Below are 15,182 nucleotides of genomic sequence, written 5' to 3'. Positions count from 1 at the left end.
TCTGTTTCATTCAGAAATATAGTTAGCGATGATTTTGCAAGAAACTCGTATCGATTGATTTTACAAGAATTCCCTAGCAATTAGTTTTGCAAGATCTATATTTAATTTCTCCTTTGCGTTCATTGTTGATACTTTAATTGTAAAAATAAGAATATTAAATAAATATGAGTTTTAATTCTATGCTCTTTCCCTGTTTTAAAAATATTAGAATTAATAAAATGCCAATATATATAATATCTATAACCTTATCATCCCATAAACTAATAGATATAATATTGAATCAACATTAATCATTCAACAAAATCATCAGAGGTAAAGCATTCATAAATTGTTCCATCCATATTACAATATGTTTAAACCTTTTAGAGGTATTTAGTTTAAAAAAACACAAAAGAGCAGTTTCAATTTCTCTTGAACTTTTTTTTTTTTTTTGGTGAAAATGAAGCACACTTCATGATTCTTGTGTTAATACCAAGTCTTCCTGCATACATAAAACATAATATTCTTACATATTGAACACAAATAATTTTCCAAAATAAACTTACCAATTAGCATATAGACCAAGTATAAAAATATACATGCACTTATTTGTATAAAAAAAACTATCGAATGCACATCCAAAAATACTCCATATGGAATTTGCTTTAATTCTCTTTCAATATTGTATATTTCAACCTATAATATAAGATAACCCACGACAACACAATTATTTAGATATTTTAGTAAATTACATTTGAACTTCCCCAAACATTATCATTTTCAGAATTTCATAACACAATTAATGAACTTATGTTTCATTGAAACTAATATTTGGTAATATAAAAATTTCAAGTATATTCTAATTCTATATTCATATTGTCATATATAAATGAATAGAGAAATTACATACCTGCTACTTTTCTTGGGTTAATAAAAAACCACCGGTTAAAGGTTGACCTGAGTTTTCATACAACCGGTATATCATTTCAAATTTCTCGTTCAGTTTCTCAAATTTAATGTCACGCTCTTTGTTCTCTTTTGTAAGAGTTTTCTGTTTGACATCCAAATAAGTATTTTTTTCATCTTGATCCATAATATTTTTGTCTTGAGCTATAATCTTTTCTTCCTGGGCTGCGATTATCGCTTCTTTTTCGTCATTCCATTTCTTTAGTTGAGAAACTTCCAAAGATAGCTCATTGTTGGATGGACCCACGTCCCAAGATCTACTCTTCCCAACGTACCCAATTTCAAATACTCTTCCATTCGTTGGACCTCCAACAACTTCTACCCATAGTCCGTAATCTGTTTTCTTTTCCCCTTCCTCCATAGTATCTTTTTTTTTTTAAATCCTCATAGGTTTCCTACAATAAAGATATCGTGTTACACATAATTATTAACATGTCAAGAATTTAAATTGAATACATTTATTTAATATGTTTAATAGATTTTTTTAACACAAGTCGTCACTTCCTCAGCTCTCTTTCCATTCCAACCCTTTTTTTTTTCTGGTGTGTTTTTCGGAAAACCTCTAAAACAGTAGGTTGCCTTTTAAGTTCAATTACCTACATAAAATATAATTTAAACACATTTAGAGTAAATGACTATTTCAACTACAAATTTGAAATATAGAAAATTTTACCCATGGCCACCAATCTTTTTTGATGTTGGAGTCCCCAATGCAAAGCCACATAATGTAGTATATATAATTCATTATAATAATATAAGTAGTCGCTGAATCAATCACGAAAGAGACATACACTAGCTTATATCAAATTGCTAAATCAAATGAAAATAAATAAAAATAGTCCAAATTGTTTATTTTATGACAAATTAACCAATGATAAAATCTTTATTTTTTTTGTGACTTTGTTTGCAATTCAATCATTTAAACTAGTCGTTAAATAAGTGGTAGTATCATGTAAAGATTGCTGAATAACTTTTACACCTGTAAATACGTAACACAATGCTAAATAGGGTTGAGGGTACATTGTAAAACTTGATTTTTTTCTATACTGGTAAAAATATATGTAACCAAATTTAAAATAAACATTTTTTCACAAATATACAACTAAAGTAGTGACTTACATATATAATAAATTGTTAAATAAATAGAATAATTATTGTAATAGGTTATGCATCTTATTTTCCCATTATAATAGTGTGTACTTGCAAAATAAATTGTAATTTTAATCTAATTTTCTTTAGTGCAAAACATGTTGTATTTAGTTTACAAAAATAATTTTAAATAGTTACAATCAATTTAACAATTTACAAAATATTCTTATTACAAATAAAATCGAAAATTATAAGACGGAAGAAAACATGAAGAATAGGAAAATTAATATTATTCAGCGACTTTATTTGCATTTACTTATATATATATATATTTTTGATTTTTGGTTGTTATGTTTTATTTATATAAATTTTTTTAAAAAAATGTGTACTTAAATAAATTTTAAAAATTACTCACTCTCTTACAAACATATATATTAAAAAAAATATATATTTTCAGGTTTGTACCAATTATGTTGATAAATAAATTACAATATTTCTAATATTTTGACTTCAAATTACTTCAATAATTGCAAATATAAAAAATTGCATTAAGTCAATTTTAATTGCAAAAATGAGTTGATATTGAATTTATTTATTTATTTATTTATTTTAGTGTTCGTTAAGAAATACATTAAAGGAAGGTGTGCAATTTTTTTTTGGGGTCAAATCTTGGTTATAGGAATGAAATCCCAATATATATATATATATATATATATATATATATATATATATATATATATATATATATATATATATATATATATATATATTATAGCCTACTAACAATTATTGATATGTTTAATTTTTACTTTTGTTTTCATTTTGGATATTGTCTATTTGTTGATACATATATTCATCAAATTTATTGGTATTTTATTAATTAGAGAAAATATTATTTTGTTGGTAAGTTTATACTGTTTTCGTTTATTTAATAATTTCGAAATTATTTCAGAAATAAGTTGAATGTGAATTTGTAGATAATAGAGTCAGATATCCAACCAAAAAATGTCAAACGATCCGATCCGAGATATTCAATCAGTAACATATGACCGATAGTAGCTAGGTGAAAAGTAAATTTTTTAAAATGCCGACTAAATCCGATCGTAAATGTAAATTTGTATAATTCTCTCTTTGGATGATGGATGTAGTAACCACGACTAGGTATGGCTATTGGAGTCTGCAATTGGAGAGATCTCATTTATTAGATTCTTTAATCTAAATCTTTAATTCTTAAGTCTATAATCTATATACTATATCGATAAATTGAGATAAACTGTAATTGCGGAAACATACCTGGATCTTGAATGAAGAACAGTCAATTAAGTCGTTCTTCGTTATTCTCTTCTTCTTGATCTTCTCTGGATCTTGGATCTTCTTGTTCTGAATCTGGACCTGGATCAGAATGTGGATCTTCTTGTTCTATATCTGGACCTAGATCGAAATGTCTGATGTGGGTGGGGTTTAAGTCTTTCAACCCTATATCGATAGCCATTTTTTGTTCTTGAGAGATGAACCTAAAACCTTATTGTCTGATGAGAGAAACAAATCGGTAAGCTATCTATATGGGTTGGGGACCTAGCCCTAATATACCCATTTATTATTCGGCCCATCAACGAAATAATAAACAGTATTTCTACTTTTACACAAATATATCCTCATATTTATTATAGATGTCTAAATAAGCCCATAACTTTTATATACTTTAATAGATCACTCTAATTATGCTTCTAAATTTATTTGACACGATGAAATTTAAAATTTAGACCTAATTAATTGGAATTCAAATTAAAAAATATAAAATAGACAAAAAAAAAAATTCATCTAATTTTAAATTTAAAAAAAATGATCCATCCAGTTTTAATGTGTCAATTTCCCTCACCAAACATACCCTTAACAATATCATTATTTAAATTTGTCAACAAAATTTGATCATCTCTTACGTAAGTGCTGGTCAATAATTGAAATGACCTTTCAGCTTAATTTAATCAATTTACAAATGCATAATTTACTAACTAATTACTAGTGTAACTTATTTGAAATGCATTCTTATATTTGTTAATTAGGATTGAATTTTGACACCAAGGATATGTGAGAATTTTATTTCAAAGTTTAGGATAATAATAGAATGACAATGACTATTTCATTATTTCTTTTAAGTTAAAATTTTGATTAAATTTTTAAAGTTATACTTTTTTTTTTATTCTAAATAATACGAGTATGATAAGATAAATTAGATCTTTCATATCGTAATAATAGTACAAATGTCTCGGTCGACTGCAGTCACTGGAATTTTACAATTTCTTTCAAACTAAAAAGTCCATAAAAAATAACCGAATCACTTTCTATCCAAACTTTCAAATATCTAACTATTAATTTAGACATATTCATTCAATATCAATCTTATTCCAAAATAGACTCCGAATCAAAATAACTTATGCATGCCCTCATGTATATGTATAGTTCTCAAATTATGAACTTATACTATTTTTTAATTATCTAATTAATTATATATTATAACTTATAATATCTATTCATAAATTTTCATCTGTCTTGCAGTCATTTTATTTTTATTATCATGGTATAATTTTAATTTATAATTTATTATATTAATATTTTGATATATAGTATGAAATTTTTTATAATTATATATTTAATTTGTGTATATATACTTTAAAAAAATTAGATTAATTATTTTAATTTTATATATGGACCACAACTTTTATTTAACATTGAACATCTCCATTATTATAAGAGTAGCACTGACTCCTTTATATCACCAAAATAAGTGAGACGTCTATGAACTATCTTATATCAAGATTTATTAATCATCCTAATAACGAAAAATATTGTTTCCTTTCAAAACACATTTGGGCCGATAATATGAAGTCGCGGTCAAGAAGGAATGACCTTGAGTCGCGATTTTTGATGAGAACGCTTTCTCATTGGAAAATACATTTCACTGGTAAGCCTGTGTCAACTAAATGTCTTCTCAATGTAACAAATTAATTATATAAAATTATTAAATAAAATGAACTCGATGGAATTTGACTTAGAAGTTTAAGTTGATTGAGTAGTTTATTTATAAATTTGATCTCATAATTGGTACCACAAAATATTGCAATTTAAAAATAAGAAGCAAAAGGACATAGAGGAGATTATGGCATAAGAAAAGGGTATAATTAATGTGTAAATCATTTCCAAGTGGATAATAATTATGTAATTTAAAATTCATATAACGATGTCATGCCACAAATGGAGTCCCCCACCTTGGACGTTTCTCAATTATGTTTTTTTTGCTAGGAATAGAAAGCCTCTTAATTAAATATTTCTCAATAATATTGATATTGCATCACTTTGTTTATATTTTTATTTCTACAATTAATTCCATAGTTGTAATTTTAATGAAAAATCCTAAATGTTTCATCAAAACTCAATAATGTAATTTTAGGTCAATTTTTATATATATATATATATATATATATATATATATATATATATATATATATATATATATATATATATATATATATATATATATATATATATATATATATATATATATATATATATAATTATCATGAAAACTCAAAACTCACCAGCCAGTCAATTGATTTCATATGTTATGTTTAATTTACCAATTTGACTAAATATTGACCTAAATAGTATGCATCATGCATGTGAAATGATTATTTAGTTTTACGTTTAAATAATTTGTTAATATTTGTCGTTTAAACACAATTATAACAAAATACATATGTTCTATATATTGTATTATTGTCTCAAGGATAGTTTAATTCCTTATCTTATAAATATAAGACATAATATTGTCCCTTATGACTCCAAATAAAAAAGAATGAATCGAACTTTGAGAATTACATAAAAATAACTTTTCAATAAAGTTAAATTTTATAAATAATTAATATAGGCATATGGAAAATTTTGTATGTAATTTAACAAGAAAAAATATTTTAATGATTATGATATTCCCAAGAATGTAAAGAACATTTTGAATCCCTGGTTATGAGATAATTATATATATTGAAAAAGATTCTAAAGATTTGTATAATTTGAATGTTCATCGGTGTCAATATCGATAGGGGTGTAAACGAGCTGAGTCGAGTTCGAACTAGCCCTGACTCGAGTTCGGCTCGAGTTCGAGCTCGATCGAGTTTTCAATATTAAGCTCGAACATATAATCATAGACTCGAGTTCGGCTCGAATTTAATTATATTTATATTAATTTTTTATATTAAAAAAACTTAAATCATCAATCATTAGTTCACCACACAAATATTTTAAATCCTTAATTACATATTAATAAAAAAAGACGACCATCCTTAATTACATATTAATAAAAAAAGACGACCATAAATTAAATAATATTACAGTATAATTATATTTTGATTTGATTTATTTTAAAAAATTATGTTTTTATAATTAAATTAATATCAAATTTATTTATTTTCTTAGAAATATTATATAATATATATTTTTTAATTTATAAATATTATTCTGGTATATCATGATATACCAAATTATTGAAAATCTCATACCTTTTACGTATTAATAATTTTGGTATCAGTATCATAAGCAATAAACCCATAAATAATGTTATGAGTATGTTTCAAATTTTGATTAAAAAGTAAAATATAATAAAAATTGTTTATATGATTAGGTTCGAAAAAGCTCGACGGACCATCAAACGAGTCTTACCTAAGCTCGAATTTGTTTCGAATTTTAAACGAGCTGGCTCGAGCTCGGCTCGAATTCGATTTTAACCGAACTCGAATCGAATTTTGACCGAGCGGCTTACGAATAGCTCACGAGCGGTTCGGCTCATTTACACCCTATCAGATAATTAAACAAATTTAAATAACATTGAAATTTAATCTTGAATTCTGGTTGAATATATGATAATTAGTTATTACTTTAGTCCCAACACTTTTTATTATTGTCATTTTATTCCTTTTCATTATATGATTAACTAAATTGGAATTTTTCTTTTCTTTAAATAATTCTAACACATTCAACTTGTAAGTTAATAATACATTTTAAAAAATTCAAAATATCATAGCATAGGTTTATACATCAATTAATATAATAATTAGTTTTAAATTTTTTAAATTGATGACATGCCCACAGCAGCATGTATATGTTATTTGCTTGATTTAACACAAAGAAAATAAATATATAAATATTAATCTTTGAAAAGAGTGTTTTTTTTCAACAATAAAACATTATATAGAAAAAAGTGATGTATCATTAGTATTAAGTAAAATGATCAATTTAAAGGTAGTTATCCACCTTCAAGTCATTTTTACCACTCATAATCTTTTTATTGACTTTGAACACCGGTTATTATTAATTTAAACCCAACAAAAAATTCTAAAAAAGTTAAATGGTTTATACAAAATCAATAAACGCGAGTCTTCCAATCTTTGCAGGTATACTCGATACTCGAACGATACCCTATAAGGCCTATATATACAATTAAAAACCTTATGTTTGCATAAATAGAAAACAAGTCTCCTTTCTTCACTATACCTTTGTATATGTATCTGGATGGGACTTCCAAGTTAACTTAATCCTTTGGAATGAACATGCAAAATTTGGTACACCACTCCAAATCCACCATTTATGAATTTACATATCAATATCTCACTCTTCTTAAATCCTGCATCCCACAATCTTTTTATCTTTTGTGATTGAACCTTCCTTAACTCCAACCCATTGATTGTGTCATTAATTACAATGAACAACGGTTGTGTTGTGAACTCTTGCATAGGTTTTGGTCACATTTTATTTTTAATTTTTTTGCTTGAAACAAACAATATATATTAGAAAGGAAACAAAGGTTACAAATTACAATATTGATACTGAACAAACATCACAATATGAAAAAGTACATGAAAGACAATAACAAACAAATCCAAAGCCCGAAAAGGCAACTTCAAAAACACACATTACCTTGTTTTAGGTTTCAATTGATTTAAACTAATCCATTAAAATACCTTTAATTTAATTGTAATTTTACACCTAAAAAATCAATTTTTCGAAAAGATTTGAACTCGATGGTTTGTATTTGGATACCTACTTTACTCTCGAATCTCATGAAAGAGATGAGAATCAAATGAGACTATAAACCATAATTCAATTTTAGTTCGTTGATGTTTTGTTAAGTTCCGTAATTTACCATCCTTTCGAATCTCGTAAAACGAGGCAAGGAAATGACTCTCTCGAATGTCACATCATCTAAGTATGAGACGAGGAATCAAAAATAGGACTTAACAAAATTAAACTAGCTTCGACTCTTTGAGAGTCGTCACCTAATTTATTTTTTGAAAAATTAAGAAAGAAAATATTGCGTATAGAAATGCATTTTTTAGAAATTTTGTTTTTTTGATTCGGTATTTGGTTACACGTGAGAAAGAGCATCGACGTTATGTCTCACGTTTACACCCAAATGTGTGATCACAACAACAAATGATTGGTCGTTTTGAAAATATCACTCTTATTTGAAAATTATGCAAATTTTATCCATGTGTCTAGGCATTAGCCTAATTAATATCCTAGATCTAAGGATTGTACTCATATGTTAGTGTATAGGTTTCGTCATGATACCATATAGGAAAAGACTAGAATTAAAGAAATTCAAACACACATGTGAATATGAGTGGACTGAGAGTACTCAACCTAAAAAGATTTAAAACATAAATGTTTAGTTTTTCAAATAATTTTGATTTTATTTTATAAGCATGAAGAAATCTTTTTTTTTTATTTTTTTCAGCATTTTTAAATGCAAGTTATGAATGCGAAGGCAATTAAAATAAACCAAACACACCCTAAACATTAATATTTTGTGTTTTTGTTTTTTTAAAAAAAATTAAAGCGTTAATTTTTTAGGAAATCAAACCGGCTTTCAAAAAAGAAAAAAACTATAAGTAAACAAATCTTTATGACTAGGAATGACAATGGTTATCCTACCCATCGGGTAATGAAGTATCCGTCCCCGAATTTGATTTCCATTTCACTACCCGACCCTAATGTGTATCTATATTTTTATCTTCATCTCCAATTTGTCGGGTATCTGATTCACGATAGGTACCTCATTTCCTAATTAAATACATATATGATTGTAGATTTAAGAAGAATAAATATAACTTTGAAGATGTTGAAAATGATAAAAAGACATAATATACCCGATTACTTACTAATTTAGTAAATATTGAATAAGATAACAAATTTGTTATTACTATAGTTCAAGAAAAAGTTAAGACGAAGGTTGAAGTAAGAAAAATTAAAGAGTAAAAATTGAAAAATGAGGAGTGAGGTGAGAGAAATAATTTTGTTATTAAAAAATAATTAAATAATAATGACTCATGAAAGAGAAAATAATTTTGGAAATATTTAAAAAGTATAGTTGAATTAAGTGTGGATAAAAATAAAATAAATGATGTATTTATTAAAATAAATGATGTATTTATTGTGTTATTTTTATGTAAAATGTTATATTAAACCTTAATAAAAAAACATATTTTATTTTTAATATAAATATAGTCGGATATCGGACTGGGTTTAGCACACTTCTCATCCCCGACTCCGAACCTGATAGGGTACTTTCTCCACTCCCCATATCTGACCCCGAACCCGATTTAAAAATCTAAATTCAACTATCAGGCACCACCCACGGGTATTAAATATACAGGTACTCATTTTCATCCCTACTTGTTACAGTAGGGTCAGGCAGTTCAACCCGTGAATCTTAGATAGGGCGTGGGTGACCCAAATGAATGATTGGATACAGGTATGGAAGACAAGTTTGTCCAAGGAAGAAAGAACAACCAAAGTTATATTCCCATTTATATTAGTCTGTCTCCTCATTAAACAAAGTAAGAACTAGCTTATATTGACAATGTGGGATAGGACTCATTTTCAACTCCTTACTTACATACTCTTATATTATATAAAATTTAAAAAAAATGTGCAAATTCCAATGATTACACAGCCCACTTTGCTCCATTCTACATACAGACCTTTCCTTCGGTTGGGGAGCCAGGCGAGAGATTATTGGTCAAAAGAAAGGTTAGAGGAGTGAGCATCTTCGGTCGAAAGGGGATCTAGCTAGAAGCCTCACATTATTGGTAGGAACTAAAACAATCCAATGAAGGGCAACCAAATCTAATCCTACACTAGTTACCAATCAAAACAGAAAACATACTGTTGGGATTTTTGAAATGAAGATTACTTTTATACTGTAATCTAGCAATGTGAGATGGGTAAATGCACAGGTTATCCAAGTCTAAAACAGAAGATCAAACACAGAACAAAACAACACCAGATTTACGTGGAAAACCCTCTCAACCTGGAGGGTAAAAAACCACGGGGCCAACCAGCAAATTTCACTATAAGCAAGAAAACAGATACAAATGTTCTTCTCAACTTTAAACCCAAAGTTGAGGCATACAAACAGAGAAAACCAGATTCATCCAGACTTAAGCTAGTCTAGATATAAGATAACAAGAGATTGAAACCTGAAGGTGAAAATGTAAGAGATCCACTGCCTCCTTCTCTTCTTCTTCCTCTGTTTCTTCTTCTCTGTTTCTTCTCTTCTTTGCAGAATAGCTTCTCTCTCTAGAAGTGATAGAATGAGCAGCATTCTTAGGGTTTTGCTTGTTTTATTAGATGCCTAATTGGGCTGGACCCAAAGGCCCAACAATCTCCCCCTCCAGCCCACGGAGAGAGGTACACCGATCTTCAAGTCATCACTTGGTATTCATGTCGACAAGCCGACAACAGAGCTCGAGCTTGTCTTTTGGAACAATCTTCGTAAACATGTCTGACGGGTTCTTATCCGTGTGGATTTTCTTCAACTTCATCTGCTGGTTTTCTATTACATCTCTTAACCAATGAAATCTCACATCAATATGCTTAGTTCTGGAATGATATGTAGCATTCTTGCTCAAATCTATAGCACTCTGGCTATCACAAAAAACAACTGCATCTTCTTGTTGCATACCAAGCTCCAAGAGAAATCTAATCAACCACAATAGCTCTTTACCAGCTTCAGTGGCTGCAATGTATTCTGCTTCTGTGGTTGACAAAGCCACACATTTCTGCAATTTGGATTGCCATGACACGGCTCCCCCTGCAAAAGTAAACACATAACCTGAAGTGGATTTTCTGTGATCCAGATCTCCAGCCATATCAGAATTAGTGTAACCTTCTAGCACATGTTCACCATTTCTAAAACTCAAACACAAATTGGAAGTGCCTCTTAGATATCTAAGAATCCATTTCACTGCTTCCCAATGTTGTTTTCCTGGATTAGAAAGGAATCTGCTTACCACACCGACTGCATAAGCTATATCTGGCCTAGTGCAAACCATTGCATACATCAAACTCTCTACAGCTGAGGAGTATGGCACACTTGACATTTCATCCTTTTCTTTTTCTGTTGATGGACACAACTTCTTGCTCAATTTCAAATGGCTAGGAAGTGGACAACTTACTTTCTTTGCTCCTTGCATGTTGAATCTTTCAAGCACCCTTTCAATGTACTTCTCTTGTGACAACCAAAGTCTCTTAGACTTTCTGTCACGAGTAATCTTCATGCCCAATATCTGGCGTGCTTGACTCATGTCTTTCATTTCAAATGTCTTGGACATCTCTTTCTTCAACATAGCTATAAACAGAGCATCATGTCCTGCAATCAACATGTCATCAACATAAAGTAAAAGGATTATAAATTTTCTATTAGGAAATTTTTTGAAGAAAACACATGGATCTGCCTTGGTTTTCTGGTACCCATGACTCATCATAAAGGAGTCAAATTTCTTGTACCACTGTCTCGGGGCTTGTTTCAAACCATATAGACTCTTCTTCAATTTGCAAACCATGTTCTCTTTTTCTTTCACTTCAAATCCCTCTGGTTGCACCATATAGATCTCTTCTTCAAGGTTACCATGAAGGAATGCAGTTTTTACATCAAGTTGTTCAAGTTCAAGATCTAGGCCAGATACTAGACCTAACACTGCACGAATGGAAGTCATCTTTACCACTGGTGAGAAAATTTCCTCAAAGTCGATGCCCTGTTTCTGTCCAAAACCCTTTACAACCAGTCGGGCTTTGTACTTCATAAGTTCTCCATTTTCATCTCTCTTTAGCTTAAACACTCATTTATTTCTCAAGGCCTTTCTACCCTTAGGAAGCTCCATAAGCTCATATGTGTCATTTTCTTGCAATGACTTCATCTCGTCTTTCATTGCATCCTGCCACTTAACTTTGTCTTTATGAGCTTGTGCCTCCTAAAAACTTTCTGCCTCTCCTTCTTCTGTCAACAGGATATACTCTGAAGAAGGGTATCTTTTAGAAGGTTTATGCTCTCTTTCTGATCTTCTTACTTGGGGCTCTTCTGGCTCCACTTGATGATGTTGCTCCCCCTGCATAGAAGCATCATTAACAATATCATCATCATTACTACCATTCATGTCAGAGGTTTCTTCAGCAACTTCTTCATCATGTTCATCTTCATTTGTTACTGCTGACTGTACATATGAAGGAACTGGTATGAGTTCTATGAACTCATCAACCCTCTCTGAATTCTCGTTGATTTCTAGACTTATCCATGTCTGACCTTCAAAGAACACAACATCTCTGCACCTGACAACTCTCTTCTTTTCTGAGTCCCATAACCTGTATCCAAATTCTTCATTTCCATATCCAAGGAAAATACATGGAGTTGCTTTATCATCCAACTTGGATCTTTGTTCCTTTGAAATATGCACATATGCTTTGCATCCAAACACTCTTAGATGTGAGTATGAAACGTTCTTCTTAGACCATACTGCTTCTGGTATCTCGAATTTCAAAGGAACAGATGGCGACCTGTTTATGAGATAGCAGGCTGTGCGAACTGCTTCTCCCTAAAACTGTTTTGGTAACTTTGCCATCTTCAGCATGCATCTCACCTTTTCTACAATGGTGCGATTCATTCTCTCAGCCACACCATTGTGCTGCGGAGTTCCAGGCACTGTCTTCTCATGTCGAATACCATATTTGGTACAGTATGCTTTAAATTCCTTGGAGGTATACTCTCCCCCGTTATCAGAGCGAAGACATTTCAGCTTACTGTCTGTCTCTCTTTCTACCATGACATGGAACTCTTGAAAGTAATTGAATACCTGGTCTTTTGTTCTCATAAAATAAACCCACACCTTTCTAGACGCATCATCAATAAATGTTAAAAAATATCGATTGCCACCCAATGACTCCACTTCAAAAGGACCACACACATCAGAATAAATCAAGTCTAACACATTATGTTTTCTTTCTGATGTCTAACTAAAAGAGACTCGATGTTGCTTACCAAATGGGCAGTAGTCGCATAGATCAAGAACCTCATCTTTGGTTGAGGGGATGTGCAGCTTCCTCACCAGAATTCGCAACCCTTTCTCACTCATGTGGCCAAGGCGTTGATGCCACAGATTTAGAGAGCTTTCAGCTTGTACTGCATTCAGATCATCTTTGAGTACCTTCACATGTGTTCTGTACAATGAGTGCCACGACTTCCCTTTTGCTACAATCATTGATCCTTTGCTGAGTTTCCATTCACCACCACCAAGATAATGCTTGAATCCATCTTTGTCCAATGCATCACCTGATATCAAATTTAGACGCAAATCAGGAATATGCCGCACATCTTTCAGTGTTAACTGATGCCCCTATTCTGTCTGCAAATAAATGTCACCAATACCCACAATGCTTGAGTGACTAGTATTACCCATCTTCACTGTACCAAGATCTCCAGCCTTGTACGTGGTGAAGAACTCTTTATTTGGTGTAGCATGATAGCAAGCACCTGTATCAACTATCCACTCAACTCCTTGGTGATCTTCTACATGTAGATATTGTTCCTTTTCACAAGAAAGAATAACTACATCCTCTGCAGTTACTGTGGCTGTGGTATTTCTGTTTTCATCATCTTTCTTCTGATTTTTGCCTTCATTCTGTAGTCTTTTCCAGGCTCTACAATTTTTCTTCATGTGACCTTCTTTACCACAGTGATAACATTCTCTTCCCTTAGATTTTGATCTGCCTCTTGACTTGCTATGGCCTCTTGATTGTTGTCGGTGTTCAGCTCTTCCCCTGTTCTCTGTGACAAGGGCCTGTGCACTATTTGTATTAGTTGACTTCCTTCTTGTCTCCTCATTGAACAAGCTGCTAGTAACTATACTCATAGTAAGCACACCATTCGGAGCTGCATTACTAACAGTCACAACCAATGTCTCCCAACTGTCAAGCAATGATCCCAATAGCAATAAGGCTTGTAGCTCATCTTCTAAGGTCATCTCCATCACTGATAATTGATTAATCAAGCTCTGGAACTCGTTTAAATGCTCAGCAACACCTGTGCCTTCTCTAAATTTCAGATTTACCAACTTTCGGATCAGAAACGCTTTGTTACCTGCCGTCTTCTGCTCATACAATGACTCTAGCTTCTTCCATAGCTCATGAGCACTTTTCTCACTTGCTACATGGTGATAAACACTATCATCAAGCCATTGTCTGATTGTGCCGACTGCTTTCCGGTTCAGTTTTATCCAATCAGCTTCAGCCATCTCTTTTGGCTTTGCACTATCTCCTTCAACTGGCTCATACAGATCCTTACAATAAAGGATGTCCTCCATTTTGGATTTCCAAATCTGCCAGTTATTGTTTGTCAACCTGATCATTGTGCTATTTCCTTCCATCTCAACCTACAAAAGCACTCTTCAAAATAAACCTAACAGCTCTGATACCACTTGTTGGGATTTTTGAAATGAAGATTACTTTTATACTGTAATCTAGCAATGTGAAATGGGTAAATGCACAGGTTATCCAAGTCTAAAACAGAAGATCAAACACAGAATAAAACAACACCAGATTTACGTGGAAAACCCTCTCAACCTGGAGGGTAAAAAACCACGGGGCCAACCAGCAAATTTCACTATAAGCAAGAAAATAGATACAAATGTTCTTCTCAACTTTAAACCCAAAGTTGAGGCATACAAACAGAGAAAACCAGATTCATCCAGACTTAAGCTAGTCTAGATATAAGATAACAAGAGATTAAAACCTGAAGGTGAAAATGTAAGAGATCCAATGCCTCC

The sequence above is a fragment of the Impatiens glandulifera genome, chromosome 2 (assembly GCF_907164915.1).
Source record: "Impatiens glandulifera chromosome 2, dImpGla2.1, whole genome shotgun sequence".
NCBI classification, from domain to species: Eukaryota; Viridiplantae; Streptophyta; class Magnoliopsida; order Ericales; family Balsaminaceae; genus Impatiens; species Impatiens glandulifera.
Note: the sequence above shows the minus strand (reverse complement) of the source record.